Here is a 27,506-nt window from a genome sequence, read left to right as displayed (position 1 = left end):
GTGAACAGTACATGTAGAAGTCGGGAAATGAATGGTGCAGTTCCTCATGAATTGTCGAGATAATATTCCGAAACAAAAAGACCATATGAATGACCATATAATTAGCTAAACTGACTTAAAGATAAATGTGAAAATACAAATTTGACCTTGTAATTTGAGATGTACTTCTATGAAGCTGTAATAATGAATCTTGTTTTGTGGAAAGTAGTTCAACGTACAAAAGGTTTTGAAGTGTGAACCAATCAGGCAATCACAATGTCGTTCAGGAGCTGTAAAGTTCAAATTTAAAGTATGACGTTGAAGTTCATAATTTGTAATGTATATGTGTAGACAAGGCTTGAAAGATTATGACTTATAAGAATGATAAAGAATTAGTAGGAGTATATATCTGCAAAATAAAACAGAAAATTTTGAACTTTTTTTGTGGACTTACCTACATAAATGAACAATACATGTAGAAGTCGGGAAATTAATGGTGCAGCTCGTGAATTGTCGAGATAATATTCAGAAACAAAAAGACCAAATGAGTGCCCATATAATTAGCTGAACTGGCTTAAAGATAAATATGAAAATACACATTTGACCTTGTAATCTGATACGTACTTCTACGACGTTGTAATAATGAAGCTCCTTTTGTGGAAAGTAGTTCAACGTACAAAAGGTTTTGACGTGTGAACCAATCACAATATTAATGTCGTTAAGGTGTTCAGAAGGATGAGAGAGCTGTAAAATTACAATCAGTACATTTTGTTAGCCATGCACAACATGTAATGTACATATAAAAATATGCAAGGTAGATGATGTATTGTATTCATTAATGTATAAATGTCCTGTACTCCTGTAGCATCGTATATATGTACTAGGTACGTGCCCGTGCGTTGCTACGGTTTTCATTAATTATATAGGTAGACCTTGTGAAATAAATTTTAGAGAAGTCAATTCAACTTTAGTTCAACATCTTGATCTTTTCAATGATCCAAAGCTGAACACTCGTAGAGTACACAACATTTATAGCTTTACATGTTGCCTTTCTCTCTAAAACCAGCACTACATGATGTTGAATTGATGATGCGCCTCACAACAATGGCTAATGCGTTGAAGAATTCTCATCTTTGTTGCTATAGCATTTTTTTCTCTGACGAGGAAATCAACATGTCATCAATTCTTAGCCTTCCTACCTCTCTTAGCAAGTTGGGCTTTCATCGTGCCCTTTTTAGGGCCCTTTTCTACAACCTTCACCTTTTTCGATGCCTTCCCCTACATGTCACGTGAAACATGTTGGATTCCCCATCAGGTGCACTATGATGTTGCAACAAGCATTGATCTGAGCAAAGAAAAAAATCGATCAAAAAATAAATTGTTCTAAATACTAAGGAAAATGCTCCAAGCAAAGAGAAATGTTCTGAGAAAGGAAAAAGTTATAACCAAAAAACTAAAACTGTTATAATCACCAGAACTGATCAAGGAATTTTTTTTGATGAAGCAAAGAATATTTGAGCACCAATAGTAAATTTACAAGCAATAAAAATTTTATGAGAAAGACAGAAGTGTCCGGATGAAAATAAAATGTTCCATGGAATCAAAGTTAAATTATTGGAGCCAACTCACATATGTAGTGATCATGTGCCAAAAGATAATTATAAACTGGTGCAAAATATATAGCAGGATGGAACAAATCAAAACGGACCAGAGAACTCGCTTGCACGTTTGCACCTAAGTACTGCTTGCACAACCACCATTGCCCTAGCTAAAAGCAATCTTTTATATTGAAACACGCTGGACATTGAGGCCTCAGCGCTTCAGGCGTATGGTGGAGCCTTGGCGTCAGGCAATTTTCAAAAGGATAAAAAACACACGAGCCAAGGAAAATAATTTTTGGAGATGATTGCCATGAAATAAAGCGACTACGCCCTTGCACCACTCCACGGCCACAGGTCTGCTGGCTGGTCCACATGAAGCTGGGGGGCTTAATAACAAACGGGTTTCTGTCAGTGGTGTTATGTGCAGTTCTGCAGTAACAAGTTGCAAAATGGGGGAAAGTATTTCATATTTTCATAGCATGCACCTACTCTTCTGTGAAATCGACTATAGTTTATCGCAGACAAGAATCAGTTACATATATATCAGACGTCTGATTGCTTGTGTATCGCGAAATAGCGCACTAAAACTGTGCCAAAGCCCTTCTATATCCAAGACGGTCTAGGTCATTCCCTCATGAAGATTGACAACCCTAGACAAACCTAGCCTACCATAAAGCATCCAGGACTTTCTGCATCTGGACATAAAATTAGCGAACAAGTGAAGAGAAGAAAATAACCAGTGAATACACAATAAATCCAGCCAGAAGGATCCCTCCATAGACAAAAGCCTGGGATGACTGCTTTGGATGACTATATTCAATGCTACAGCATTTCATCTTGTCTCTCTCGTTAGCTAGAACACGTTCCACATACCTGTCAAGAGAAGGGGGGAAAGGGTAAAAATGTTTCGAATGAAACAAAATGAAAATAATGAGTTTCAAAAAGATAGCACAAGAGTAGCCAGATGCAAATATAACATCTCTATATAAACATACTGTTGTGTAAAAATAGTGCTTTGCAGGATGTCGGTACTGTTTTGATATGCATCGATCAGCTGGTGGTCATACAATAAGACAAGTCCACGGGTTGCCCTTCAAGTTTCTACAAGGGGCACCATAGATGAAGGAAAATTAGAACATATATATGCATTATTTCATCATGAAAGTACACTTATGCAATGTATGGTATATAATACTTACATCCAGGTATTCTTCTAACTTCTCAACAAGATCATGGGGAAAAGGCTCCGGTAGATTGGTTACCTTCTTATAGAATTTCTCTACCCATAACTCAGTGGTGGACTTGTTTTTATTACCTTTCACAAGTTCTTCTAATGGCGTCTTAAGATGCTCTGATGCAAAAGATTGGACAAACTGCACCAGACCAGAGATAGTAGTTATACTTTCTGTGCATTTGAGGAAATAAGTGAATAAAAGTAGGTTGAATTGCATGTAGGACCTCTGATGTGTCTCTTATTTTGCGAAGAGCAGCATTGACTTGAGCATAAATTGTAGTTCTCTACAAACAATAAAACATGGGTTACATAGTGGATATGAAAGCACAGAAGAAACAATTTATGCCAGTGAAATATCAACAGACTAAAAAATAATACGACCATGATTATACAGTAAGCATAATACCAAGATTTGTTGGATTTAGATAATTGGATGCATCAAATATCCTGATTCCTGACAGGTTGAAAGCCTCCAAAAGGTCACAGGAACACAGTACAAGTGTTTTTGGTGGCTGGAATGGCTTGCCTTTTCTATTTTCTCTTCTACTACTACTATTATAACCAATGTGAGCTACAAATAAAGCAATGATAGCCCCTAATAAATGCAGGATATTACTCAACTAATCAGCATATTACTTCCTATTATTCCATGCTGAAATTTAGCTAAAGTAAATGCTATGAACCTAGACACGGGATTATTTCCAACATACCCAAGTTATGTTGATCCAAAAAATTGAAACTGGCAAACTCAGACAGTAACAATTGGGGCATAGTTTGGCCTCGTTTTCCTTTGTTGGTTTGCATACCTATGCACTGTGCAAACCATTGGAAGCATGAACAGATTTTCTACTTTAAGCTGCACTTCGACATAGGAGCATTGACCTCCCTCGCTCCCTGCCTACTCATTGTACATATCATAGAAATAAAAAAATGTTGTTGATAACATTACCAGTGCTACATCCTAAAGAATTTGACTGATCTGGGAGGAGTTCGAGAATGGTCCAAACGGATGACAGCCTGCAGCCCACAGCCAGTTCACTACATGTCTTTCATGAATACGTGATGCTCTTTCATATGGTGCACTCAGACCGTCAACTGCTGATGCCAGACCAGCCAAGATGTGGCGCTGTGCGATAGATGGAAGAGCAAACTGCCTAGTCATATAGAAACCAAGCACCCAGTACACAATCGAAATTCCACGGCGCCGATCAGCCAAAAATATCTAGTGATTTTCTGCAAGCAAGCTGTCAATACAAGATTGATAGCAACCCCATAGCGCTAACAAGTAACAACCTAATAGCAAAAAAAATTATATGTCAGCCACTGGTTCCACAGTTCCAACCAACATAAAACTGTCATCACGGGGTCCAATCTCTCACCAAATTCGAACAGCTACAATCAAGCACAAGCAGAGCATTAACGAAAGCTGCAAGGCCACCAATAATCGAATCCGAAGCATGTCGAGTGAGGGTAGAGGAGACAGAGAAAAGGGAGATTTCTCCAAATTTAGCTTCCAATGATCCAATCCCCCACCAAAGCAACGAAACCCAAGCAGAAAAACCACGGAAGACCAGAGATCGAGCGCACTCACCAGGGTCACAGAGTTTGAAGAACCTCTCCACATCCGCCCCGGATGGAAAATATATCCCTTGCCCTTGCCCCCGTTCGTCTCACCGTGATGCGCGTCCACCAGACTCCCCACCGCCTCGCCCGTGTTGCCATGACGCACGCGGTTCGCAAGGGAGGATGCGGCTATCGGAGACACGCCTTCCATGGAGAGAGCGGGGGCGGGGTACCCAATCCACGTGAGCATCGCAGACTCACCTTCCATAGAGAGCAGGCTGTCACGGGCGTGGAGAGAGCCGGGACGACGATCTGGGGAGGAGGACACGCCTTCCACGGAGATCGGGCTGTCGCAGACGCGCCTTCCATGGAGAGAGCCGGGGCGGCGATTCGGGGTGGAGGACGCTGGAAATCGGGCTGTCGCGGACGCGGAGAGAGTCGGGGCGGGGTTTAGGGACGACGCGAGCATCGCGGACTCGACTTCCATGGAGAGCGTTGATGGCGGGGAGCAGATGGGGAGGAAGGAGGATGGGGATCTATGACGCGACAACCTTCCTTGACGGGCGCGTCCGCGTTGATGGCGGATGGGCAGAACCGTGCACCAAAAGATTGTGGACGTCTACAGTAGCGTCTTAAGTAGTAGTAGAGATTAAGGACACAATGTAATGGTGGTAGGTGAGAAAAAGAAACTGTTGAGACATTTTATTGAACAACCTACGTGCACGGCTAACAACAGTTGTATCTTGCTGTCCTAGACGAAGGAAAAACTGTTGGGACATTTCATCAAACATACTGCGTGCATGGCTGCTAGAAGCTCTATCTTGCTTCATGTTTACACTCGGCAAAGCCCCGAAAACACTCGGCAAAGGCTGCTAGAAGCTGCAGTCCTAGATGATGAGAAAAATGTTAGGACATGGGGATACAACAGATATACGAAGACATCATCGGTGCAAGAGCGAAGTGAGGGACGAAGATGTGAAGCAAGGTGCAGCTTGTATAGGCGCGACGAATTCGGGATAGGTGCAGGAATGATGGCAATGAGGTGTGAGACACGCAGGGGAATGTGTGGTGAGCGGCAGGAGACAAAAGAGAGGATGAGGAACACAATGCTTGTAAGAGTTGCAGGTGAACGGGTGGCGAGCGACGACGTCGAAGGTGAACACGTAGTCAGTGACCGCGCGCGTCCGCACGATGGCGACACAGAGACTGAAGAGTGGAAGAAGGGAGGGAAAATCGCATGGGAGGCGAATCTACAAAGACAAACCTGACGGGTTCGAAGCTGCCGTCGATGGTCGGGAAGGATTGCGTGTTCACTCGTTGCAAATCCTAGTCTCCCTCGCCAAAACCATCGGTGGTGAGCTAAGTTCGATGGCTGCTTCCAAAGAAGCGTTCCTGCTGATGTATCAGAGAGGGTAGAAAGACAGACGGAACGATGGATATAATATGCGTAGATCCGCAGTGGCGAGTGTGGGAGGAGCCACAAACATTCCAGATGGTCCGATGGAGTGTATAGTCGGGGAGGCGGAGGGAGAAGGGACGACAGTGCGCCATCAGATCTTGATCCTGGGGCCATAAAAAATTATGCCGACGTGGACATAGAGAGAGAGAGGCAGTTTTGAACCGCCTTTCATATATAGAAACGCGATGTCATTGGAGTTTGCCGGCCGCAGGCTGCAAGTGGCCTCTGATAGATTTCAATATCTTCACTGGGTGAGTACCCGTGCGATTGCAACGGAAACATATAATAATATAATAACTTATATACAAAATGTGTCTTATATTGTTATAAAAAATATTTCATAATCCATTTGTAATCCTAGCCATACATAAATTTTGTTATTTTAATTTAGCTGTTTCACTACTACACTGCAACCATTAGTATCATGCAGGCTTCGATATATGCCACGATTTGCATGGTCTCATCATTGAAGAGCACGTGTCACACCTGCCAGTAGAAGTTCCCTCGTACATTGTCAGTCATCAGGTACGCACCACCATACACGCTTGCTTAAACAAAAAAGCAAGTGTATGTGTTTGTGAAGAGAATTAAAGACAGACCGACACAAAAGCTACCCCGACGATAGCGAGTGGTCATTGTTGTCGGTCCTCCTCTACGTCACCTCTGGTGCCAAGATGACACCATAGTCCTTGATATAGTAGTCGTCGAACGCGCACGACATGGCGAGTACCGATGACTCTTGGCTTGGCTGTCAAACGAAATGCACTCCGAGCTCATCAACAAGGTAGTACACCTAGCCATTGCACCACCGGATGTGCTACTCCTCTACATAAATCTTGTTCGAGGACACTCACACAACGTCAGCAACGGCCGTCGTTCCAGCGCACAAGAATTCATGGCCGGTCAGTAGTGACTTATGTGGGAGGTTGAGCTTCAGGTGGATGATGAGCTGGACGGTGTGACGGCGCCGTTATCGGATGCGGTGCCCAGAACAACCCAAGAGTCGCCGGCGTTGGCGACGACCATGAGGTCCCCCTATTTGAAGATGGGCAGCGCGGTGCAGCCGCTCTGGACTGCGTCCAAGCGGCGGCTGCGCTGGAGCTTGCCGAACACAGCGACACATGCGGCCACGTAGTACTGCTTCCAGAGGTCGAACTGGCAGTCGCCAAGCTTCTTCTCGTCGTCGATGAGCGACGCCAACGCGAGCGCCTCCTACCAGTGGTGTTTGTTCGGGGTTTCCAAGTAAGAAACATGGATTCATCTTTAGCGTTAGTTTATGAAAATGACTCACAAGTCAGATCCATGGAAAAAATATTACGGAGAATAAATGTCACACATATCTCTACTACATATTAAGGCAGTAAGGGGTAGGCTACCATTCCCTGTTCTACCATTCTCATTCCCCCCTCACCGTATTGTCTTTCTCATTCCCCTCCCCGCAAAGCCCATTCCCATTCCCGGCTGCCATTCCGTGCTCTGCCATTCCCATTCCTCCCTTCCTGCACTGTCTTTCTCATTCCCCTTCCCCGCAAAGCACATTCTCATTCCCACGTGCATCCCACACCTAGCTAAAATTAAATATTAAAAAACACAAATGTGGCCTCAATGGGATTCGAACACACGACCCCTCAAACAAATGTGCTCATAACTACCACTACACCACATGTGTGTTTATGTCAATATCTGTTACAGTAAAAATATCTACTACATCTCTCCCAAAGCCCACCTGCTATCATTGCACAATGTGTAGTAGTAGATAATTATCAACGAGATTCCTGAATTATATTTTTGGATGGATGGAGTAGTATTTAAAGAAGAGCCTTGCATGCAATTTCTTTTGTTTGAATAATGTTTTCAACTTAAATTCCTTTTTTATATGTGTGACATTTATTCTCCGTAATATTTTTCCATGGATCTGACTTGTGAGTCATTTTCATAAACCAACGCCAAAAATGAATCCATGTTTCTTACTTGGAAACCCCGAACAAACACCACTGGCAGGAGGCGCTCGCGTTGGTGTCGCTCATCGACGACGAGAAGAAGCTTGACGACTGCCAGTTTGACCTCTGGAAGCAGTCCTACATGGCAGCATGCGCCGCTATGTTCGGCAAGCTCCAGCGCAGCCGCCGCTTGGACGCGGTCCAGAGCGGCTGCACCGCGCTATCCATATTCAAACAGGGGGACCTCATGGTCGTCGCTAACGCCAGCAACTCTTGGGTTGTTCTGGGCACCGCATCCGATGACGGCGTCATCACGCCATCCAGCTCATCATCCACCTGAAGCTCAACCTGCCACGTAAGTCGCTACTGACCGACCATGAATTCTTGTGCGCTGGGATGACGATCGTTGCTGACGTTGTGTGAGTGTCCTCAAATAAGATGTATGTAGAGGAGTAGCACATCCGGTGGTGCAACGGCTCGGTGTACTACCTTGCTGATGAGCCCGGGGTGCACTTCGTTTGGCAGCCCAGCCAAAAGTCATTGGTACTCATCATGTCGCGCGCGTTCGACGACTACTATATCAAGGATTGTGGCGTCATATTGGTGCCAAAGGTGACACAGAGGAGGACAGACATCAATGACCACTCGCCATCGTCGGGGTAGCTTTTGTGTCGGCATGCCTTTAATTCTCTTCGAAACACATACACTTGCCTTTTTTGTTTAAGCAAGCGTGTATGGTGATGCATACCTGATGACTGACAATGAGGGAACTTCTACAAGCAGGTGTAGCACGTGCTCTTCAATGATGAGACCATGCAAATCATGGCATATATCGTAGTCTGCATGATACTGATGGTTGCAATGTAGTAGTGAAACAACTAAATTAAAATAACAAAATTTATGTATGGCCAGGATAAAAAATGAATTATGAAACATTTTCTTATAACAATATAAGACACATTTTGTATATAAGTTATCATGCCACTATATATTCCCGTTGCAACGCACGGGCACTCACCTAGTAAAAAAGAATTTAAGTTGAAAACATTATTCAAACAAAAGAAATTGCATGCAAGGCTCTTTTTTAAATACTACTCTCTCCATCGAAAAATATAATTTAGGAATCTCGTTGATAATTATCTGCTACTACACATTGTGTGGGCTTTGGGAGAGATGTAGTAGATATTCTTACTGTAACAGATATATACATAAGCACACATGTGGTGTAGTGGTAGCTACGAGCATATTTGCTTGAGAGGTCGCAAGTTCGAATCCTATTGGGGCCACATTTGTGTTTTTTAATTTAATTTTAGCTAGGCGTGTGATGCACGTGGGAATGGGAATGGGATTTGCGGGGAGGGGGGAATGAGAAAGACAGTGCGGGGAGGGGTAATGGGAATGGTAGAACACTGGCAGAACACGGAATGATAGCCGGGAATGGGAATGGGCTTTGCAGGAAGGGGAGAATGAGAAAGACAGTGCGGGGAGGGGGGAATGGGAATGTCAGAACACAGAATGGTAGCCTACCCCTTACCGCCTTAATAAGTAGTAGAGATTTTAATCCAGACTATGGTCCTCTTTGGCATCGGATGGAATACGGACAAATCTCACTAAAACTATATTTGTTTTTATATTTTATTTTGTATTCAAATTCTAATATAGATAGCTACGATACGAATACGAATACGAATGTTTTTATATAAATATGAATAGATGTGTGTTGAATACGAAACTAGTCGATACGAATATTGTCGTTAACGAATTTTTTGTTGGATACCGTGTAAAACATAATTCCACATATATCATAGTTAGAATAAAGTATTGATTATGTTAAGATTTGGATACTTAGAGTGATTTCACGTGTAATTCACGCAACGAGTGAAAGTGAAATGAAAGAAACACTAACATATTGTGGATTTTATGATCCAAGTATTTTAGAGGATTATATGTGGACATATGTTATGCCTCCATAAAATTTCATGAATTTCTGATGATATTTGTGTATTATTAATTTCTTTCTATAAAAAATCAACAAAATGCACACAGTTATCCGGTTAAGATATCCGGATATCCGAGAAGATTTATCCGAGAAGATATTTGGATATTCGATATCCAATGGATATCAGACATATTGTATTCGAATTCGATATCCGAACAGGATGCCCGTATTCGTATATGTTATCCAAAAAATCCGGATATCCGAAAATTCCATCTGAACCAGTGTTCACTATCTTCGAATTCAGATTCGGACAAATATTTTCCGAACCATATTACATCCCTAGCTACTCCTTGTTGAAAAAGCAGCTTGTCTAAAAAGTAGGTGAAAAGCAACTTCTGTTTGTTGGCTGCTTTTAGTTCATTCTGATAAGCAGCTAAACTCATAAGCTGCTCCAAAAGCTACCTGTTTAGCATAGTTTTTGCTTAAATCTATAGGTGTACATTGTGTCGTGCGGGTCGTCCCATGGCTCGAAAGGATTAGGCTCGTGCTTCACTTATAGGCCTGCCCGACACGGTTAACACATCGGGTTGTACCGTGCCGACCCACAGGCTTAATGCTCGGCCCATAGCACACCACAGTAAACTTTAGACGGGTTGTGTCGTCCCGTTTAGCACGGCAACCCAGTAACCCATTAGGTATGTTGGGTTGTTAAAGCACCCATGCAAAATTTAGAACAAAATAAGTATAGACCTTCAAATATAGATAAAATAGCTATAAAATTGTTGTAAACATTGAGAACTACAGTCTACAAAACTCTAGCCTGTCATTACAGAACAAGACAACAACCATAAAACGATTATAGAACTTCAAACATCTCATTACATTATTACAAAACCGTTATAGAACTACTTATATATGTCGATGGACTAAATGGGTTGTGCCCTAAATGGGTCGTGCCTTTAATGGGCTGGACCGCCCAACGGGTCTAAGGGGGTCGATAGTTACATGGACCGTGTCGTCCATTGGGCTCGATGCTCGACCCATAGTCCGGCCCTTATATCGTGTTGTGCTTGGCCTGGCCCGCCAAACTTCGTACCGTGTTGTGCTCGCATCGGGCCAAAAATGTTGTGCCTCGTGTTGGCCCTTTTAGCACAGCCCAAAAGTACACATATACTTAAATCTTTGAAGAAGCTGAAAATAAGATGTGCCAAACAGACCTATATATATACCCGTGGGTGCTACAGGGACACTTATACATGTATAGGTTGTTGTTTAGTGATGCCAAAGCCTGTCATTTCGAATGACCAAAATTTGACTCAATGTTACTATTAATTGAAATAGGCAAATCTTAAGTCGATAATACATGATCGAAATAAAGAAGAGATTCATATGTAACAGTGTCCGACTCGGTCTTCGACTCGTCCCTCTCCGCCTCCTACGTCGTTGTTCTCTGTGACTCCTCACGCTGTCGAGACCTCGACGCCGCGGTGTGATGCAACGCCATGGGCGCCTGCCTCTACGAGGTGGCCTACGGCGACGGTTCCTACACCGTGGGCGACTTCGCCACCGAGACGTTCACATTGCGGACTCCACCCCCATCTACAACGTGGACATCGGGTGTGACCACGACAACGAGGGCCTCTTCGTCGGCATTGTCGGGCTGCTGGCGCTCGGCGGCGGGCCGCTCTCGTTCCAGTCCCAGTATACAAATGACAAGAATATAATTACATCAATTTATACATGTAGGTTGACAAATTTGTTGTCTCTTTTTCACCTGGCACTCAAAGTTGACGTACTTGAGAGCAAATTTCCCGTTTGACTGTGTCTCCCGCCTGAGGGTGGCCTCGGGGCGAGCCGTGACTGCGTCTCCAGTCCAAGGGTGGCCTTAGGCAAGCCGTTACTACGTCTCCCGCCTGAGGTAGGCCTCGGACGAGCCATGACTGTGTCTCCCGCCCGAGGTTGGCCCCAGACGAGCCGTGAGTGCGTCTCCCGTCCGAAGTTGGCCTCAGGTAAGACGTGACTGCGTCTCCCACCTAAGGGTGGCCTCGGGCAAGGTGTGACTGCATCTCCAGCCCAGAGATGGTCTCGGGCAAGGCGTTACTATGTCTCCCGCCCGAGGTTGGCCTCGAGCGAGCCATGACTGTGTCTCCCGCCCAAGGGCGGCCTCGGGCAAGGCGTGAATGTGTCTCCCGCTTGAGGGTGGCCTCAGGCAAGGCGTGACTGCCTCTCCCGCCCATGGGCGATCTCGGGCGAGTCTTGACTGTGTTCTCCCATCCGAGGTTGGTCTCGGGCGAGCCGTGACTACGTCTCCCACCCGAGGTTGGCCTCAGGCGAGTCATGACTGAGATACAGGCGATGAACTCATTGGGCCAAATTTGCGGGGGAGGGAGCACCTACCTAGGGCCCGTAGACCAGATCGAATGTGATGAACTCATCGATGCCAGTGTTGGATCACTTAAGGAGGGGCTTGACGTGGCCATAGACCTTCTTGAAATAGTTGAGGATAGCGGTGGCGATGCTACACCTATCTAGGGGGGAACAATCTACAGGGGGGACGGACGCAGATCTCCAGTCATCGTGGGCACGGATCTTTGGTCATGGCCGTCACGGGCGCGTCAATCTCGTGGATCCTTCGGCCACAGCTGGACTCGACCTCAGATTCGACGACAGCCGCCATAGCCACTACAGGGTCCATGTCGATCGCACATTCTGCCGTCTTCACATGGCATGTGCTCCGCCGTCTTCACCTAGGTGCGCTTCGCCGTAGCGACCTAGACGACTCGGGCTCAGGGCCGACCTTCCACTCCTCTATCGCTGCCATGTGCCCGTAGCTCGCCTCTTCGATGGGTGTCGCTAGGGCTGGAAACGAGTCGAGCCGAGCTCGGCTCGGCTCGTCAATTTCACAAGCTTGGGAAACAGGCTCGGCTCGGCTTGCGAGCCACACCCTGATATTATATAATTGCATTATATAGTGAATTATTAGTATATAAATATGAAATGTATAGATATCATTCATTATTATGAGTAATCTAAATTATTAATTGTCATATATCTATCATGAATCGCTATGGAACAAACTGACAATCTATAAAATTAGCCAATATCCATCATTATTCTATATATTAAGTAATTTGACACACCTCGTGAGCTGGCTCGCGAGCCGGAACGAGCCCAAAAGACAGGCTCGGCTCGGCTCGCTCGAGGCTCGCGAGCCGAGCCGAGCCACTCTGAGCTCAAGCCGGCTCATGAGCCTCGAGCTTATTTTCTAGCCCTAGGTGTCGCGACCTCGCTGTCCTCACCCGGGCCGCGCGTGACGCTGAGATCCCATGCAACGGTGGCATCGGTGAGAAGGTGGAGCGTTCCAACACAAAACGCGCCGCCGCCGCCGCGAGCAATAGAAGCTATGGTGGGGGAGTTCGAGGCGTGCGTAAGCGTAATACCCTACGTCCACTTGTGAGTTGTATTGCTGAGGATGTTTGACTACTTGTAAGCTTCTATGAGCTAGAGTTCATATCGCATATGCCTCCCCTTTTATAGTCCAAGGGGGCACATACTGGGGTGCTGGGTATAGATAGGTGGGCCCAACAATCTAGTATTAAATAATATACAACATGGAGCATTAAATGCAGTAGCAGACATAGATCTTCTCCCTAGGCCTTCGCATGGATCTTCTGACCGAGTGCGCCTTTGCCTAGTCCGTCAGCACGAGTCAGCTGCTGAGTGGAAACAGTTATGCTGACGTGCGTAGGGTCTGGTTATGCTGACGTGCGCCAAAGTTATGGTGACAGACCCGAGCTGTCACCTCCTGTCAGAGCTGCAAAGGGTGCTTTGCCCAAGCCTATAGTGATTCATGATGGACATCGCCCATACGCACGGCGCTGAGACACAATTGCCTGCCTTGATAACACGCGAGCTATTGTGGGGCCCATGCGCGCAACACACAACCGCTCGCCTCGGTAATGCAGGATGTGGTCATTTGGGCCTGCATGACCTGTCAAAAGCCTGCCCATGCCCTGTGCACTGTTGCATGCGTCAGCTACTTGCATTAAATGCGGGTGGGTGAGCTTGCTTCTAGCCGAAGGCTTGTGCCACATGCCGGGCCACGTGACAGCACCGGACCCCTACTCGAGCGGTGAGTGGGGATCAAAAGCGCATGCTTGCTTGAAGTCTTGGTCCCCATTACTTGGGGTCTAGAGAGCATATAGGGAGGTCCGAGATCCTCATGCAGGGGTCCGGATGGTACACGTGGAGGACATGTATTTGTTGTCGTGTTGAGAGTATACAGGGAGGTCTGAGATCCTCCTCTATGCTTGTAATGTCAAGTTTCAAATACTCCAACTTTGAATTTATTATTATAGTGCAAGACATGTATTTGTTGTCGTATTGAGAATATTGCTTGCTAAAGGACATGTGTCTTTGTATAATTTTTATCAAGTTTTAAATTGCGTATGATGGTGAATTGGAAAGAAATTTGATTAATTATGCTATTGAATTGTTGAAAATGATTGTCTATGTCATATCCAATGGATATTCGAAACCCAACGGGCATGTGCATGAATATGAACTTCTACCAACGGGTATGGTCACATGCGGAGACCATGAGCATGACATGGCAGGGGTGAAGACCATGAGCATGACATGGCTTGAGATCGACGTAAGATGATGAATCTCCAACCGCTTTAGTTCATCCAATCCCGCTAAGAAGGGTGCACCTTGTCTGACCTCCAACCATGAGGGAACAAGGAAATAAAACATTTTTGCCTCCCTTGAATCTTGAGTCCCGCCAATTATGGGTTTAGAGTTTGAATGTATTTGTCCTAGAGTTTTGCCTCATCTAACACCTGACCTCTGAGGGTCTGGGGGACGGACAACTTCACCCTAGAATTTTGACTAGCCTGACCCCAACCTCTAAGGATCCAGGGACTAGACGACTTTGCCCTAGAGTTTCACTTTGCTCAATTAGGAACAATGGGTTGAATACTTTGCATGACCATGTAGGTCCAAAACTCTATAGATCATACTATTTTGGACACTATGGTAATGGGAACATGCACGCAAGACTCTGACATAGACAAGGAGCCCAAATGATGGCATGAGAGCAAGCATGTCAGGACACGGACGTCATCCGTCATGGCGTGGAGACTGACACCAGCTCAACCACTCCGTAGTTGGGAAGTCAGTAAAGGACACCTGGTTAACCGTTGTGGGATGTGACGAAGTGTAATGATAGACACCATGTTGGTTAAGGTGAGGATATAATATCTTTACAAAGGGAAGCAGCGTCATCCATGGAATCCCTCAACTAGCAAGAACATCATGCCACAAGTCGAGCCTTGTTTCTTGTAACCACACCGTGCTCATCTTGCTTGTTGCGGAACACCCACTTGGTTCCCACAACATTTTGCTTTCGACATGGCACCAGGCTCCATACTTCATTTCTCTTGAAGTTGTTGATCTCTTCCTGCATGGTCAACACCTAGTTTGGATCCTGCAAGGCTTCTCCTACCCTGAAAGACTCAATAGAAGAAACAAAAGAGTAATGCTAACAAAAGTTAGCTAAACGTGAGCGAGTGGTTACTCCCTTGCTGATGTCACCCAGAATCTGATCCACTGGATGGTTTCTTTGAATGGTGGCCCAGACTTGAGTTGGAGGTGCACGTTGTACTTCTTCCTCTTTATCCTTTTCTTCATGTGCTCCCCCTTGACTCATGCCTCCGTCTTGAGGTACCTGTTCCTCATCTTGAGTTGGGGTTGCACCAATGTTGAGGAAGATGGTTGATCCTTATCTTGTTGTTCCTGAGGTTGCACATCACCTATTGCCATAGTCCTCATTGCGATCGTTGAAACTTCATCCTCATCTACACCATCAAGATCAACTTGCTCTCTTGGAGAGCCATTAGTCTCATCAAATACAACATCACTAGAGACTTCAACTAAACCCGACGATTTGTTGAAGACCCTATATGCCTTTGTATTTGAATTATAACCTAGTAAAAACCCCTTCTACAGCTTTGGGAGCAAACTTCGAATGTATACCTTTCTTAACCAAGATGTAGCATTTGCTTCCAAATACACGAAAGTACGAAACATTGGATTTGTTACCGGTTAGAAGCTCATAAGACGTTTTCTTGAGGAGGCGATGAAGATAGAGCCGGTTTATGGCATGGCACACTGTGTTTACAACTTCTGACCAAAACCGCACAAGCATCTTGTATTCCCCAAGCATTGTCCTCGCCATGTCGATGAGCGTCATGTTCTTCCTCTCTACTACACCATTTTGTTGTGGTGTGTAGGGAGCAGAGAACTCATGCTTGATACCTTCCTCCTCAAGATACTCTTCCACTTGAAGATTTTTTGAATTCAGATCCATTGTCGCTTCTGATCTTCTTCGCCTTGAGCTCAAACTCATTTTAAGCTCTCCTTAGGAAGCGCTTTAAAGTACCTTGGGTTTCTGATTTATCCTGCAAAAAGAATAACCAAGTGAAACAGGAAAATCAACAACAATTACAAGACCATACTTACTTCCCCTGATGCTAATATAAGCAACGGGCCCGAAGAGATCCATATGGAGGAGTTCCAGAGGTCTTGACGTTGTCATCACATTTTTGCCTGGATGAGTAGTTCCCACCTGCTTCCCTGCCTGACACGCTGCACAAGGTCTGTCTTTCTCAAAACAGACATCTGTTAGTCATAACACATGTTCTTCCTTTAGAAGCTTATGAAGATTATTCATTCCAACATGTGCTAGACGGCGATGCCAGAGCCAGCCCATATTAGTCTTAGCTCTTAAACATGCATCTAGATCGACATTTTCTTTAGTGAAATCAACTAAATAAAGTTTGCCATCTAATACATCTTTCAAAGCTAATGAACCATCACTTCTTCTCAAGACAGATACATCAATATTTGTAAATAAGCAATTATATACCATATGACATAATTGACTTACAGAAAGTAAATTGTAACCAAGCGATTCTACTAAAAACACATTAGAAATTGAATGCTCGGTAGTGATGGCTATTTTCCCCAAAACTTTGACCTTGCCATGATTCCCATCTCCAAAGATGATCGTGTCTTGGGAATCCTTGTTCTTGATGTAGGAGGTGAACATTTTCTTCTCCCCCGTCATGTGTTTTGTGCATCTGCTATCAATAATCCAGCTTGTGCCCCGGATGCATAAACCTGCAAGATGATTTAAGCTTGGGTTTTAGGTACCCAACTCTTGTTGGGTCCTACAAGGTTAGTCAAATAAGACTTTGGAACCCAGATGCAAGTTTTGTCTCTCTTGCAATTAGGCCCTAAATTTCTAGCAACTACTTTATTATTTTTGCACATAAGCACAAGTGAAGCATCATGAGTATGATAAAGCATAGTTGGACCACTTGATGCATTTCTAGGCACATGAGAAAAAACATGGTGAACATGGCGCCTAGATCTACTCCTACCATGAACATAAAAAGAGTTAGAGTATGCAAACATGGCATGAGAATCAAAAATAGCATCATGATGTTCAGGTAAAACAACATGATTATAACAATTATCATGATGAGCAATGTTAGAGGCATTCTTAACATGAGCACACAAATAAGCATGATTCTTTCTATCATGAGAAGAATGAGTGATACTAGCCATAGGAACCTTCCCTTTCTCCTTGACGAGATTGGAAGTCCTTTGGCTTGTTAAGTTCTTGATGCTCTTTTGGAAACCAAGTCCATCCTTAATGGATGGATGTCTACCAATGGTGTAGGCATCCCTAGCAAATTTTATTTTATCATTTTCACTCTTGCAAGTCTTAAGTTGAGCATTAAGATTTGCAACATCGTTATTCAACTTAAGAATGGTAAAAGGATGAGTATTGTAAGCATCAATATCAAAATCTTTACACCTATTACATATAGACACATGCTCCACAGATGAACTAGTAATATTCACTTTTTCTACATATAGAATCATTACAAGAAGATAATTCAGAAGAAAGAAGTTCATTTCTCTTAACTTCTAAATCAAGAGATTTTTCATCATTAACAAGTTTATCATGTTCTTCATAAAGAATATCTTCTTGTTTTTCTAACAACCTATATTTCTCATTAAGGACATCAATTAATTTATTGATTTTATCTACTTTAGATCTATCTAAACCCTTAAAGAGATCACTATAGTCTACATCATCATTAGATTCCTCATCATTAGAAGAAGTGTACTTGGGGGTATCTCATGTACGTACCTTCTTCTCCTTAGCTATGAGGCATGTGTGATGTTTATTATGGAAGAGGGAGGACTTGTCGAAGGCGGAGGTTGCTAGTCCTTCATCGTCGGAGTCGAATGAAGAACAATCAGAGTCCCATTACTTGCCAATGTGCGCCTCGCCCTTCGCCTTCCTGTAGTTTTTCTTCCTCTCCTTCTCTTTCTTTTCTTGTGGCTGGTCATTGTCATTATCGGGACAGGGACATTGTGCTATAAAATGACCAGACTTACCACATTTGAAGCAGGAGCGCTTCCCCCTTGATTTATTCTTGTTAGGATATTCCTTGTGTCCCTTCAAAGCGGTCTTGAAGCGCTTGATTACAAGCGTCATTTCATCCTCGTTGAGCCCTGCAGCCTCCACTTGTGCCACCTTGTTAGGTAGCGTGTCCTTGCTGCTTGTTGCCTTGAGGGCAGTGGGCTTCGGCTCGTTTAGTGGGAGTGGTCTGTTGGCAATGTCATCAACGCACCTAACTTCCTTTACCATCATGCGCCCTCTTACAAATTTTCCGAGAATTTCCTCGGGTGTCATCTTGATGTACCTAGGATTCTCACGTATAAGGTTTACAAGATGAGGATCAATAACAGTAAATGACCTTAGCATGAGTCGAATGACATCATGATCCGTCCATCTTGTGCTCCCATAGCTTCGGATCATGTTCACCAGGGTCTTGTGCATGTTGTATGTTTCGGTTGGCTCCTCTCCCCTTTTCATGGCGAATCTCCCAAGCTCACCTTCCACCAATTCCATCTTTGTAATCATGGTGGTGTCATTTCCCTCATGAGAGATCTTGGGGGTGTCCCATATTTGCTTGGCATTGTCCAAGTCGCTGACTTTATTGTACTCATCCCTGCATAGAGATGCTAACAACATTGTAGTAGCTTGGGCATTCTTATGAATTTGCTCGTTAATGAATACATGACTATCCCTACTATCAGAATGCATTACATTTTTCACTATTTCCCAAATGCTAGGATCGAGAGAGAGAGAATAAATGACTACGCATTTTACGGCTCCAAAAAGAGTAATCGTCTCCATCAAAGTGGGGGGTTAACGAGTGGAATAGACAATAAATGTGCATTTGAATTGTATGGCATGCGAGAATAATCGAATGAATAATTCTGATTAACCGTTTTCTTGTTCGTGGATGAGTCTTCGTCGTCGTCATCCCTTGGTGAAGAAGAGGAGGCATCGCTATCGTAGTAGATGATCTTCTTGATGTGCCTCTTCTTCTTTCCATCTTTCCTCTTTTTGTTTGAGCCTGAGTTGGTGGGCTTGTCACCTTTTGGCTCATCAACATAGAGGGTCTCCTTTTCCTTGTCGTTGATCATGTTCCCCTTTCCCTTAGGATCCATTTCTTCAAACGGTTAGTCCCTTGATGAAGAGAACGACTCTGATACCAATTCAGAGCACCTATAGGGGGGAACAGGTAATCCAACAATAAATCAACTCTAAACAAGACAAACTTGGTTTATAACAAGTGTTAGTAGAATTAAAACCAAGTTGATATGAATAGAGGTAGAGAGAAGAGAACTCTTCACTTGATTGTTCCTTTAAGATATGTATTAAACTTAGGAACAATAGCGCAAGTGAATATGTGAGAACTCTATGAAAGAAAACAATCACAGTAGAAAGATGCACAAGTGACACGGTGATTTTATCCCGTGGTTCGGTCAATGCCTACTCCAAGTTGTGGTGACCTCCTTCGGCGCACTCAATCCCTCTCAAGTGATCCAAAGATCAAACTTGAGTACCACAATTTTATTCCTTTTCTCAAGTATTCCCTTGGTGAGGAATCTCCACAAGTTGGAGTCTCTCACCCTTACAAGATTGATCACAATAACCTCAAGAGTAAGGGAGGGAATAGAAACACACCCAAGAACTAGAGTCGCAACAACAATACACACACAAGTCAAGAATTGAGCACACAAAAACAACGAAGCGGAGTCACGGCTCAAAGAAGTGCTCAAAATCTCTATCGCAATGAATCAAATGCATGCTTGCCAAGTCTAGTCATTGAAGGATGTTCAATAGAGGCTTGGTGTACTATTCCATGCGCCTAGGGGTCCCTTTTATAGCTCCAAGGCAGTTAGGAGCCGTTTGAGTTCCATTTGGAAGGCTCTGGTTGCCTTCTGTCCATGGGCGCACTAGAAAGTCAGGTGCACCACCGGACAGTGAACAGTGTGTGATACCCTTCCTTATCTGGTGAAGCCGACCGTTGCAGCCACTGGCCCCCGTGGCACACCGGACAGTTCGATGGCACACCGTATAGTCTGCTGCGACCTGGTGATCGTTGGCGAAGTCCACGTGTCGCACGCTGATCGCGCGGCCGACCGTTGGCGTGGGCATGACTGGCACACCGGATAGTTCGGTGAATTAAAGCCGCGACGCCCTCAACTTTTCCCGAGAGTGGCCAGTTTGCTGGGGCGCCAGCCTAGGCACTGGACACTATCTAGTGCACACCGGACAGTCTGGTGCATCGCAGGCTGATGCAAGTCTGGCTTGCCTTAGCCAAACTTCTTCAATTCGATTTCTCTTTATTTGAGAAGATTCCTAGCACTTAGTAGAATAATGTTAGTACCAAAAACAATTTACTAAAGCTAGAATCATACCTTGTTTTTCCATTTGCATCTCTTTAACTTTTCACTCATATATAGACATAACAATATGTGTTGAGCATCTAATCACCAAAACACAATAGAAATGGCCCAAGGGCATATTTCCCTTTCAGTCTCTCAATGAATAGGTCCTTACGGAGAGGTACTCAGAAACAACCCGAACACCCTAAAAGTGCCAGAAGTTCATAATCACAACCAGAGTGAATCATTGTATCATAAATGTATCTCATCATGTTCGTTGATTAAAATGGAGCACTAGCATAAAGCTAACCATAATAGCTCAAAAGGTAATCAAGGACAAGGTAAATAGAAAGCTAGTCAATCCTTAGTTTTCAATTATGTAATGCGGGGAAATGAAATATTATGTGAATATGACATAAATGAGTCAGCGGACACTTGCCTTCACCAAACAACTTCTGCTCAGGGGCTTCTCCCGCAACTTCCTCGGATTCCGCGAACGAACCGTTATCTAGGCGAGTGCGAACATACATTCAACACTCTTGAAACAGAAAGGAACAGTACACCATGTTGGTCACTTATTCTCAAATGTTGTGAATCCAGAACAAGGCAACACAATCGTTAAAGATTAAGGACCTTCGTCCTTCGAAGCATTATCGCCTTTCGGATATAATGTTCTTCAGACGAAGGTCATGAAGGACACACCTTCATCATTTATGAGAATAAGAATCTATAGAGATAATGTATGTTATCCATCCATTCATTCATATGTCTATTTCATGATATACACATGGACAAAATTTATATTACATTGATACCTTCGACTTGTTTGAAGGTGTTGACGCGAGGGCGATTACAATCTAGCATGAACAGGACGAGGGTACTGTTCATCTATTTATAGGCAACCGCAAGGGTTCGTACGCTATTACATTTATGCCCTCAATGATTACATACAGAGTTTACAAAATGTCGCAAGGGTTTGTACGCTAATACATTTATACCCTCAACCATTATTATTTAATAATCTGAGCAACACCTTCTCCTTGCATTGTCTCATTGCTTGGTCATGACGAAGCCAAATTGATGAATCATGCTTCGTTGTACTTCCTCTTCGTTGTGCTGAAGCCACGTTGTCTACCTGTTTCACCGTGATGAAGCTTGTAAGACGAAGTTTTCTTCGCCCCTCTTGTGTTGTACCGAAGCGTTTCTGATGATGAAGCTCCTGTAATATTCAGTAGTATGCTGAAAGCAAATGGTTAGCCGTGTTTTTGAGGACCTTCAGAAGAGGAAGGCTGCCAACAGTAGCCCCTCACAGTATTAGTTTGTTTCTTTGTAACAAATTCAGACTACGAAAAGAACAAAGGCCTTTAGCCAAACTTCCGAAAAAACATCTTCCCTTCACTAGAATAGCGAATCATTCTGCATTGCATGCCTCACCGCTGAGTGGTGCTTTGTGTATATATACAAGGGCTTTTTGCGCTGGAAATATTTTTCGTGCTATCAAGCTTTGTGCTATATTTGTCGTTTTAGCTTTCCATCTCTGTGACCACAATTGTTTTTTTAACTTTGGCCTTCTGTTGTAACCGTCGCTGAAATGGCTGAAGATAAGAAAAGCGTGGACCCCACGCTCGTTGGTTTCTACGAAGCCATGGAGAGGACTAATGTTGAGAAAATCACTGACGAGATGATAGCTGGGCTGTCTGGGAGTTCAAGCGACAGCGAGAGTTTTGATGTTGAGAGTGAGAACAAAGATGCCGAAGAACGGCCATGGATACCAAGTCATGTTGTTTTCGAAAATTCCACTGTTAAGCATGGGAAGATTGAAGTGATGAAGGGCAAATATTTTCATGATATATCCATAGTGAGGGCTGGAGGAGAGAGTATTGTTCCTCTTTCTAAAGCAGACAAAGTGGTGGTATTCAAAAGTTTTATGAAGGCTGGGTTTCGGTTTCCCTTACATAAGGTGTTAGTCGAAGTATTGAATACATTTGAAATATACCTTCATCAGCTTACTCCCGAAGCTTTGATTAAAGTTAGAACTTTCATTTGGGCTATGAGGAACCAAGGGCTGGAGCCGGATGCCAACTACTTCTGCAATATTCACGAATTGTCCTACGAGACGAAGGCAGTTGGGAAAGAGCAATATCATAACAACTTCAGATGCTATAGTTTTGTGTAACGGTATGATGTGAGGTGTTATGTGCCAACATTTCGGAAAAAATGACCAATCTCTTGGATGAAGCAATGGTTTTATGTCAAGAATGATCTGAGTAAGAGGGAGGATGTGAGGGGCATAATCCAGTGCCCTATACGATCACTTTTTGGCATCAGGAGGCCTCTGATCGCAAGTGAAAACAAGGTACAAGCATGTTTGATGGCCTTCAACACAATGTGTACTTACATCGGCACCAGATATTTGGTTTAGGAGCACATTGCTTATAAAGTATGGCCGCTTGTTAATGACTGGGAGATGTCGAAGGACACCGCTGCTGGCTCCAGCGAAGGTGGCCTAGTTTATCTGAGATACACCTATCGCTACAGAAGTCAGTTTGGCGAGCCGAATGATGACTGGCTTGAAGCCGTTGAGGTGACTAGTGATGAGTTGTTGGGGGCTTTTATGAAGGCAGAGGACGAAGCAATGAACACTGCCTTCAGTGCTCGAGGCAAAAGGAGACTAAACAGAGTTTTTGATGTGATCGAATTTTTTTATCATGACTACTGCTTTCCCGCTCGGAAACAAGGAGCAAAGAGGAAAATCGCAACTTCGACCTCTTCCGTCGCGCCGAAGCTAAAAAGGGTTAACATTTTGACTCACCGGCCGAAGCTGCACTCTTTAGAGAAGGCTGGCACGTTGCCTGTTGTAGAGAAGATGAAAATTGTTGAATATGCAGAAGCTACCTCCTCGGCTTCAAAGATAATAGCTGTTGTGACTGCCAAAGCTACTGTCACTCCGTTAGAAGGAACAGAAGTAGGGAGCTCAAAGACAGAAGAGCATCCGAAACTGCAGAGTCCCCCAACCATGACGGGGTTGCCGAAGTTAAAAACTGCTACAACAATAACTCCTAGGAAAGGGAGGAGAATGACTAGTGTTTTAAACGCTGTTCTAAAATCTTCGAAGCTGCCAACTCCTATTTCTACTTAAGCTTCCGAGGATAATATTGAAAAAGTAGTGGTAGCTGCTGCAAGCGCTTCTCCTACCTACCCTGAAGCTGGACCTTCGGGATCTAAGCCAGTGGAGCAAGCAAAGGAAAGTCTTCTGAAAAAGCTAACATCGCCTATACCTGAAGTGCCTTCTCGAGACGATTTGGAATATATTGTTCGCCATGCTTCAGGGAAACAATTATCAGAAGAGCAAATTGCCGAAGTGCAACATTATGCAAAGGACCTGAAATATCCCTGAGGGTCCTTAGTATATGGAGGAAATGACGAAGATGATTTCCTTTACTGTCTACCAGACAACATGGAGATAAATGTTTGCCGAGAAATGATGGATAACATAGGTTATCCGAAGCTTGAACTTGGACTATCTGCAATGACGAAGGATCAACTTGAAGACAACCTTACTTATAACAACTTGAAGGTTTGTATATTTTTATTACTGTATACATTGATTTTTGTTAGGTAGGTTTATGGTAATTGATTTGTGGTAATACTTACTATTATTATTTATATGTTTTTTGTTTGGCAGGGTCTTATTCTTAGCAATACTTTGAAGGCCCAGAAAGATGCTGAAGTCAAAAGCACTCGGATAGCCTTCGGAAACTTGCACTCGGAAGTCATAACACTTCAGAATGAGGCCCTTGAGAAGGACAAAATCCTACTTTCTTTAGTTGAGAGGTAAAAATCTAGCGAAGCTAAATTGTCTACCCTTTCTGAGGGAGAACAAAAAATGGAGAAATTTGAAAAGAAGAAAGAAGCAGATGCGAAGTGTATTGTTGATTTAGAGTATGCTCTATCTGTTCAAGTGGGATTGCATAGGTCCGAAGTGCAAGGACTGGAGAAGAAGCTTGGTGAGATCACCGAAAACTTTAACGTTGAACAAGCGAAACACGAGATATCTAATACTTTGCGTTTGAGAGTTCAAAAAAATGTTGAGGAGCTTCGTCAAGTAAAAGAGGAGTGCTACAATGATGCTATAGAATGCTACAAGAAGTTTAAAAATAGGTTTGCTAAAGTTGGCGCATTCTCTACCGAGCAGTGGTGATCCTGACGGGGTTATCCGATGGATCGGTGGTGAAGTCAAAGCTTTTGATGAAATTCTTAGTGATAGAGGAGATTTTTGCGCCTTCGCCGACACCCAAGGAGCTGTCTCTCTCCTTGAAAAAGCTGGCTGCAAGCATGCAAAGGCAGTAATTCAGCCAGAATTCTCAGTTTCAGCAATGGTATTAAGGAGGCTTCAGCTGAAGCTACTGTCCTTGGCGAGAAATTGTACTCTGAAGTGTGGATGAACGGTGGAAGGGAGATATTAAATGAAGCTATCATACAAAATGAAGAAGAAACCCATCGAGCCTTAGAGGAAGCGAGGCAAGCTGGCGAAGCTGCAGAGCGAGAAAGGCGTATAGGTATGTTTATGTCGCAGTATATCTTCGTAAGTGCTCTAGCTTTGTATCTGACAAAACTACATTTTATGTAGCGGAACTTTCTCCTCCAGAGCTGTACGACCCAGAGGCCGATCCAGCCCTGAAGGGCGCTCTTAATGTAATCAGAATAGCTAATGAAGCCATTGACAAAGCTGTGAACATGCTTCTGAACGAAGCTGCTGATAAAGTCTTAAAAGAGGATGATTAGACTTTGTTTATTAAAACACTTGTAGAATTTTTGTATGATGTTTTGTTATGTATGAAACAATTGTCAACTATATGTATATCTAATGATGTAATATATTTCTTTGTGGAGCGTGAAATCTTCGTACGTACCGTTTTTGAGCCACATACGAAAAAACACCTTTCCTTCTTTCCACGCTTCATAAAGAAAAAATTCCCTTTTCTGCCGAAGCGACTTATTAGACTTGAAGGTCTTGCCGTAGATCTTGCATAAGAATACCGTTGCCGAAGGCAAAGATCTTGCATTGTTGATACATCCTTGCATAACTCTTTGTCAAAGATAGACTTAAACTCATAACATATTTGAAGGAGCAATTTACCTTCTTTTTCCACTGTTTCGGATGATGCGAGATGATGAATGATGCGATGCTACGCAATATAATGTGATGATATGGTGCAATAGATGTTAGTGCATAAATGCTTCGTAAAAGTAAGACTATGCATCCCCTTAGGAATGATTTTGGGGTCTCTTCACCTTCTACTTAGGTGGTATTTTAGCTCCGCATCCCCGTAGGAACGACTTTGGAGCTAAGCTCTTCATCCCCTTATGTCACACTCGGATTTAAGGGACAAAGTCGGGTGCATCTCATATATGCGCCAAAGAAGACAACACATATAATAACATAGTGTATAGAGATAAATGTCACATTATAATCAGAGTACTTATTACATAGCAGAAGTCTTACAAAATAAATTATAAATATAAATCGAACTAATGTCCATCCTTGGCGCCACAAAGTTAACTAGGAGACGCCACCTAGATCAAATCGAACTCCTCGCTGTGTGGCTCCTCTTGAACCACCTGTTCTTCTCCTGTGGGGGTGTGAGACAGTAAGGGTGAGCTCACACATGTTCATCGCTCAACAAGTTGTGGGGAATAATGTGGCAAGAACTCACCAAAGGTGGGAGTTCATGGGAAGTGTAAGGCTGATCAACAAAATAAAGGTTGAAGCTGAGCATTGCTTTTATAAGTTGGTCAAAATTTTATAAGCAGCTACTAGTGTTACTGAATACCAAACCATAGTAATAATAAATAAAAGTATAATCCCAATGCGATGGAAATGATGAATTGAATTTAATTCTATAAATTAATCATGTGAGGGTCCAAGCTGCTCATGACCGTAAGCACGGCTAGAGTAGCACCCAAAAATTCAAATCTTGAATTTTTCTCAAACTCGCTCTAAATTCAAAATGAATTTTAAATTTCATTTCAAAATGTTTGTTTGCGAGTTGATATCAACAAATAAAATATAGTGGTCTATATTCTCTCCAAAATCCTCCTCAAAATATCCTACAAATATTTCCCTAGTGATCCCCTTCAAGTTCTTTCCAAAAATATTGCCTAAAGATTCCACCGACATTCCTCAAAATATTTTCCTCCTGAGAAATACCTTCAGAATCATTTTGAAGTCCCTACAAATATTTTTTCCATAATTTTCCTCATGCTCATACGTATACATACGCCTCTGGTGTCATACACTGAGCTCTATAAGCTAATTTCACTTATACATGACTAATACATGCTTATCTCCCACTAATCCTCGCATCCTCCCACTAATCCTCGCATCCCCCCTAATCCCCCACCAAGCCTATAAATAGAGGGGCAAGGGCATCCTCTCAAGCCACCCCAAGCCATTTCATGGCAACTCTCTTCCCCCCCCACACGCCCACTCCATCTCCCACACAAGCACACACTAGCACAAGGATCGTTCGGTCGTTCTTCGATCATTCATCCACCTGTTCTTAGTTTGTTCGTTCGTCCGTCCGATCATTCGACCGTTCGTCCGATCGTTCATGGTTCATTCGTCCATCGTTCGACCGTTCATTCGTCCAAATAAACTTTGTTTAGCCGTTATGCTGCCAAAATTCCGGTCGTTCGTTCGTCCGATCATTCGATCGTTCGTCCGTTCGTTCATAGGTCCTATTCATCATTCATCATTTGTTCATAGTCCCTATTCATCGTTCGTCCGTTCGTTCGTCCAAATAATCTTTGTTCAGTCGTTATGCTACCAAAATTCCGATCGTTCGTTCATTCGATCATTCGATTGTTCGTTCGTTCGTTCATAGTTCCTATTCATCGTTCATCGTTCGTTCATAGTCCCTATTCATTGTTCGTCCGTTCGTTCGTCCAAATAATCTTTGTTCAGCCA

At 43.6% G+C, this 27,506-nt stretch overlaps 1 pseudogene; it reads right to left on the bottom strand.

Annotated features, from left to right (window-relative positions):
* Nucleotides 1–924: 924 nt before the first annotated feature.
* On the bottom strand, nt 925–5,003 carry LOC103652849 (uncharacterized; annotated as a pseudogene).
* Nucleotides 5,004–27,506: the final 22,503 nt, after the last annotated feature.

The sequence above is a fragment of the Zea mays genome, chromosome 4, assembly GCF_902167145.1.
Source record: "Zea mays cultivar B73 chromosome 4, Zm-B73-REFERENCE-NAM-5.0, whole genome shotgun sequence".
NCBI classification, from domain to species: domain Eukaryota; kingdom Viridiplantae; phylum Streptophyta; class Magnoliopsida; order Poales; family Poaceae; genus Zea; species Zea mays.
This window is presented reverse-complemented; position numbering and strand designations above follow the sequence as displayed.